The 7,353-nt window shown below is 39.5% G+C and overlaps 1 non-coding gene across 1 annotated transcript; it reads right to left on the bottom strand.

Moving 5' to 3' along the window:
- Positions 1-829: 829 nt before the first annotated feature.
- Positions 830-902, bottom strand: Trnak-uuu (transfer RNA lysine (anticodon UUU)). Its single transcript has one exon. It is a non-coding gene; the product is annotated as a tRNA-Lys (tRNA).
- Positions 903-7,353: the final 6,451 nt, after the last annotated feature.

Raw genomic sequence — 7,353 nt, 5'->3', positions numbered from 1 at the left:
CCCGAGACTGTTAGCCATAGGTACTTAATCTTTGCTTAGGAGGCTGGAAGTCCAAAGTGAAGGTGTTAGCAGGACCTGGATCCCTGTAAAGCCTGGGAGAGAATCCTCCTCTGCCTTGTGTGAGCTTCTGGTGGCGTCCCAGGGCTTGAGGCAGCGCCCTTTTATTCTGTTCCTCTGTCTTCCATCCTGTGTCCCCTCTCTCTCTTCAGTAAGTGGTCTAGAGCACTTCATAGTGACGTCATCTAGCCAGCTGTGTTTGCAAGGACTCTTTCCGAATGCCATCCCATTGTTGGCCGCTGAGGATGACACTTTCAACGCATCTTCTTTTTGGAGGGTGCTCAATATAACTCGTTAGAGGCCATAGATACTTTTGAGTAATTTATATTTATGCTCATGCATAGTCACACCATGAAGAAATGTTTATATCTATCACAGTATTTGTGTCTTTAACCAATCATACGGCTGTTGCTGGTATTCAAACAATTTAAAGGACATTCTAATGAACAAGATAATGGGTTTAACTATGTGATTTTTATATGTCATATAATATACTTTGATTCTACTCACCCTCACCTCATTATTGTTCTCCCCCACCAGTTGCTTTCTTCCCCCTAAAATGTTAGGAATTATTTTGGAGACTATTTGTTGAACAGTAATTAGAGAACTACTGTTTAGATGGGGTCTGACGTCATTTTTTTTTTTTTTTTTTAACTTTCTATCTGCATTAGCAAGGACTCTTTCCAAATACCATTAAATATCTTTGGAGAAAGGACAGTTAGGTTTTTATCATATTTGGACTCACATTTGTTTAGGAGCCTAAAATAGCTTCTGCCTGAACAGGGACTTGAACCCTGGACCCTCAGATTAAAAGTCTGATGCTCTACCAACTGAGCTACCCAGGCCCTTTGAAGTAGCTTTGTTTAAATACATGTTGATCACAGTATTGACCTGTTTAAAAACCTTCCGTGGTTTCTCTTCACTTTTGAGATTTGAAGTTCAAGCCAGAACTAAGGGATTTGGCTCAAATATCTCTCTGTTCTTTCACTCCCCCCCCCCCACATCCTTTCACCCTCAGATTGCTTCAGGCACTCCCCTTTGCCAGGCTTGGCTCACTCCACTTGGACCTTTGCCCAGACTGCTCCCCTGCCCCCATGGCTTCCTCCTTGCTTCCTTGAGACTGCTCAGTGAGAACGACAGGACACATCTTTTTATAGCTTTCCCTCCCTTCCCCTTATTTTTTCTGAGAGTTCATCATGTGCGTTCCTTTAGTATTTGCTTCCTCTACCACACATGACTGCTGTTAGGGACTTTGTTCTGTCCGCTGTTGAACTCTTAGTGTCTAGCACAGTGCCTGGGACATAGTAGGTACCTCCTAAGGATTTACTGAATGAATAAATGAATACAGATCATTTCAACTTCAACCTGTTTCTTAAGTTTTATAAAAAAGTAGTAAATCTACGAGGTACTTGGAAGAAGAGGCTGAAATCAAAGATATAAAGATATTAAGTATTTGATTATTGATAGATTATACTAATAAAATATGTTAAATAATGTATTTTGTAAAATAGCTATTATTGTGAAATTGGAAATAGCTATTGTCTTTCACTCACTTACATTCTGAGTTCGCCATTTATTTTTTGTTTGATTTTTGCTTGTTTGTTTGTTTATTTTTGGGGGTGGGTGGGTTAGAGACAGGATTTCTCTGTGTAGCCCTGTTGTTCCTGAAACTCACTCTGTAGATCAGGTTGACCTCAAACTCAGAGATCTGCCAGCCTCTGCCTCCCAAGTGCTGGAACTAGAGGTGTGCGCCACCACTGCCTAGCTAATTTCCTTTTTTCTTTTTTTTTAAATGCTCAAGACATTTCTCTTTTTAAAATTTTCTTTATTACACAAGTGAGGAAATCAAAGCTAAAGAAACCTCAACAATTTGCCAGACTGATACAAGTGAAAACAGAATTCAAATCCAAATTGGGCTGGCTTCAAAGACCTCTTCATAACTCTGTGCGAGCTCTGCCTGTCTGCCTGTCTCTCATTTATTAACATATCCTGCTGTTATGGGAACTTACCTCTTATAGAGGACTATTTCTGGCTTCAAGGAAGTATTTCAAAGAGTGATTAGTTTTGTGGAAGACACACAAATACACATACGATAACTGACTTTTTATAGCAAAATGGACAATACCAAGACTTTGCACACACTTTCCCCTGGTCCTATAATGATTTTCTTTCTGATTAACATCTTGCATTGTTGGCTCATTTGTTATAGTTGATGGACCAATATCGATGCATCATTATTAATTAAGGTCCCTCAGGCTTTGCTCCTGTGTTGAACATGCTATGGGGTTTATCTAATGTCAGCTATCCAGCCTTACACTATTATGCAGAGTAGTCTCTCCTCAAAGATTCTTCGATGTCTTTTCATGGTCTGATGGTTTGTTTCTTATTACTGAGTAATATCCCATTGAATGTATGAGCCACAGTTTGTATAAACAGTTACTTCCTAAAGTGCACCTTAGGAGCTGGAGAGATGCCTTAGTGGTTAAGACACATGCTGTTCTTACAGAGGACCAGAGTTCAGAGTCTGGAACCTACATCGGGCAGCTCACAATGGCCTGTAACTAGCTCCACTCTCTCACCACGCCCACCCCCCCCCCCAAATTAAAAAGAAAGAGCATTTTGGTTTCTTTCAAGTCTCAATTATTATGAGTAAAACTGCTATAAACATTTATAGGCAGGTTTCTGTAGGCATCCATTTTAAAATTATTTTGGTAAAACTATATGTCTATCTTCTCCATCAGAGATTGCCAATCAGCCTTTGAAACTATCAGTGAGTGTTTCTACCAGCAATGAGTGAGAGTTCCTGCAGCCCCGCATCCTTGCTGAGTTTTAATGGCATCAATATTCTGGGTTTTAGCCATTTGAATAGGCTTGTAGTAGCATCTCCTTGTTGTTTTAATTTGTGCCACCCTAGTGCAGTCCTGATCATACGTTTCTGTGCTATTTGCATGTCATCTGATCTTCAGGTCTTTTGTATATAATTTTTTTGATTTGGGTAGTTGAATTCCTTGTTAAGTATTGGTTCGTTGTGATTTTTTGGATACAAGTCTTTCATCAGTATGTGTTACAAGTAATTTCTAGCTGCCTATGGTTATCTTTTTAGTTTCTTAAAGGAAATTCTATTTTAAAAATTCAACTGAAGTGGTCCAGACCTGCAGCCTTCATAAGTCTCCTTGTGGAGCCCCTGCCAACCACCAACCCCACCCTTCCACCTGCCAAGTCTTCCATACAACTCACAGTACTGCACCCAGAGTCCAGCTGTGAGTCCCAATATCGATCCTAATCCCCCACTGAGTGAAGACTCACGGAAGACATTCATGTTGGGCTAGTATCCAATTATAAGTGAGTATATACCATGTGTGTCTTTCTGGGTCTGGGTTAACTCACTCAGAGTGATGGTTTCTAGTTCCATCCATTTGCCTATAAATTTCAAGATTTCCTTGTTTTTAATAGCTGAGTAGTATTCCATAGTGTAAATGTACCACAATTTCTTTATCCATTCTTCGATTGAAGGACATCTAAGGTGTTTCCAGATTCTAGATATTATGAATAAAGCTGTTATGAACATAGTTGAACAAATGTCCTTGTTGTGTGGTGGAGTATCTTTTGGGTATATGCCCAGGAGTGGAATAGCTGGGTCTTGAGGCAGCCCTATTTCCAATTTTCTGAGAAAGCACCAGATTGATATCCTAAGTGGTTGTACAAGTTTGTACTCCCACCAGCAATGAAGGAATGTTCCCCTTTTTCCGCATCCACACCAGCATGTGCTGTCACTTGAGTTTTTTTTTTTTTTTATCTTAGCCATTCTGATTAGTATAAGATGGAATCTCAGAGTCGTTTTGATTTGCATTTCTCTGATGACTAAGGACATTTCATTTTTGAAATATAAAAGTAAATACAATTGAAAAGATCTGTCCTAAAATTTCTAGGCTAGTAAAATAATATTATATAGTTAATGTAGGAGTTATATTTAATTTCCCCCTTTTATTGACAGTAGCTCCCCCCACAATATGTCCTGATTATACTTTCCTCTCACTCTACTCCTCCCAATTCCTCCCCACCTCCCCTCACATCTGGATCCACCCCCTTTCTGTCTCATTAGAAAACAAACAGACATCTAAGCTGTCTTAGTTGCGGTTCTACTGCTGTGAAGAGACACCATGGCCACGGCAACCATTGTAAAGGAAAGCATGTGATGGTGGGCTTGCTTACAGTTTCAGAGGCTTAGTCCATTATTATCACGGTGGAGAACAAGACAGGATGCATGACACTGGAGCAGTAGCCGAGAGCTGTGTCCTGATCTGTAGGCTGCAGAGAGAGAACTGGGCCTGGCATGGGCTATGGAAACCTCAGAGTCCCAGTGACACGCAGTTTTCAATATGGCCTCACCTTATTTTTCTCAAATAGTGCCGCTCTGTGATGAGCCTAAGAAAAGGCACAAGAAACAGACGCACTTGTTTGCACTCAGGAATCCCATAAAAACATTAAGCTGGAAGCCTTAATATATACTCAAGGGATCTGTAGGGTAATGTAGATATGTGTACACATATATATGGTAATACATATACACACATATATATGTATTATCAGTCTTGGTGTGTACATATGTGGATTGGTCCTGTTGATTTAGAGGACCTTTATTTCTTGGTGTCCTCCATCTTCTCTGGCTCTTATGTTCTTTCTGCCTCCTTCTGTGTGGTGGGATGGCGGGGAGCATTCCCTGAGCCCTGAGGGCAAGGATTTTATAGAGACATCTCATTTAGGGCTGTGTGGTCCAAGGTCTCTTAGTTTTTGCATAATGTCTGGCTGTGGGTCGCTGCGTAGGAGTGAGCCTCTCTGAAGATGGTAGAGCAAGATACTTTCCTAGCTGGAGTGTGTATTTAATTCTTCATGACAAAAAAAAAAAAAAAAAAAAAAAAAAAAAAAAAAAAAAAGAAAAGAAAGAAAGAAAGAAAGTGTCTTGGCCTTTTGCGTTAAAAATGAAATTAAAAATTGAAGATATGCAATTATTTTTATAGAAAATATCTGCAATAATTATGTGAGATATAGGTTAACAACCTTACTATATATAAAGTCCTTAATATTTAGTAGTTCAAAATTAAGACCACAGTCAAGGGCAAAGACATTAACAAAAGATTTGTAAGTGGTGGCTTGCATACCTTTAAACACACTCAACTTTAGTAATGGAAGCAACCACATTTACTGTATACAATACCAATCAAATGTAGTGTCTACAATACCATTTCCACGCGTCACACATCTGCAAAGGTTGCAGACTGAGGCTCATCTTTACTGGCCTTGATGCCTTTCAAACCACTAACAAAGGGGTACAGCTTTTTGGGAAAACAGATAGGAAAGATGCATTAACAGTCTTGGAAAAAACAAAACCTACAATTCTGCTTCTAGGGATCTCTCTTAGAGAAATAATTACAAGTGTAAATAAAGATTTGTTCACGATAATGCTATCTGTGTCATTATTCATAACTAAATAACAGAAATCACAGTGAATTTTAGTTCAGACATGAAACGGAATATTTTGCAGCTTTAAAAAAGTCGATGCACTAGGCAAAGGAGAATGAAGAAACTTTTTGAAGTGTGTCTTAGGATTAATTAGAGCTTTATTGCTGTGAGGAGACACCATGAATATGGCAACTCTTATAAAGAAAAACATCTAATTGGGACTGGTTTTCAGTTTCAGAGGCTTTGGCTATCATCATCATGGCGGGAAGCATGGCGGCGTGCAGGCGGACATGGTGCTGGAGAAGGAGCTGAGAGTTCTGCATCTTGATCCCCTGGCAGCAGAAGGAGCCTCTGGGAGTAGCTTGAGCATATGAGACCTCAAAGCCTGATTCCACAGTGACGCACTTCCTCCAACAAGGCCATACCTTCTAACAGAGCCACTCTCTATGGGCCAAGCATTCAAACACATGAATCTATGGGGGCTAGGACTATTTATCGCCATGGGGCTATAAAATTATTGATAAAGCATATCTTAATTTGGTCAGTAGCCATTCTATATGCTAAACATTTTTTTGGAGATTTATTTTTTTATATGTATGAGTGTTTTGCCTGCATGCGTCACTGTGCACCATGTGTATATAGTGCCAGTGGAGGCCAGAAGAAGGTGGCAAATCCCCCGGAACTGGAGTTGTGGATGCTATGAGCCACCATGTGGGTGCTGGGAACCAAACCCAGGTCCTCTGGAGGAGGAGTCAGCACTCTTAATTGCTGAGCCACCCCTCCAGTCTCTTCTTCTATCTGTTGTCAGAGCTCGCTGCACTCACATCTAAAAACAGTGAATTAAAAGGTTTGATAAGCTGAATCCCCCAAAAGTTAGTTATGACCCCTCAGCCAATGGTGCTTGTCAAAGATCTTAATGCTTCTGTACAGAGTTAAATGAGTCAGAGTGAAGACCGTATTAAACATTAATGGTTATTACCCTGGGGGTGGGTGAGGTCAGGAATGGCTGTTTTAAACTGTGTTTTCTGTTTGTATTCTAATGAATATGATACTTTAATAATAAGGAACATTAAATATTTGTACAAAAAATTTCTAAGAATTAGAAATATTGTATGCTTTAAGGATGTGAAATGTACAGAACAAACTGGCAGTAAGACTACTAAAATAACAACAACGATATTTACCTTGCGCATGTATGTTTTTCTTGCTCCTTTAGGATTTTTCAGATTCAGAAACTTTAAAACCAAACCAAACACCAAAGCCCCCCAAACCTGTATAATAAACATTGGCTATATTTATAATCATTTAAGAACTCACAAACATTGAAGATGTTCTTAATACTTTACATGTAAAAATTGTTCTCTGACTAGCCAGTTGTACTACCCTGCCAGAGGATCTGAGTTCTTTTTCCGACCCAAGTGTTAGGTGGTTCACAGCTGTGACTCAGCTCCAGGGGCACCAGAAACCTCTGGCCTCTGCAGGTGCCCGCATTCATGTGACATCCTATACACAAGCATAGACACACACTCATAATGGAAATAGTCAAAATAAATCTTAAAAAAAAGTTTTGAGTCTGGTCTTTATTTATACAATAGTGTTTTTCAAACTACGGTATTTTTAACACTATGACAGTCTCAGTTAGTGCATGGACGAAGATTGCTTATTTAAAAGTAAGATGCGTTTACATTAAGAATCATGAGGAAGATATAACCAGCATACCGAACTCAAGATGTTATGGGCGTTGATGCTTGTAAGGTGATCTCTCATGGCTTTATGTTGTATAAAGTGAGTCTATTTGAAGAGGAATATTACTAGGAACTCTATTACGTGAATAAG

The sequence above is a fragment of the Acomys russatus genome, chromosome 1 (assembly GCF_903995435.1).
Source record: "Acomys russatus chromosome 1, mAcoRus1.1, whole genome shotgun sequence".
Classification (NCBI taxonomy): domain Eukaryota; kingdom Metazoa; phylum Chordata; class Mammalia; order Rodentia; family Muridae; genus Acomys; species Acomys russatus.
Note: the sequence above shows the minus strand (reverse complement) of the source record. Positions and strands in the feature narration are given on the sequence as shown.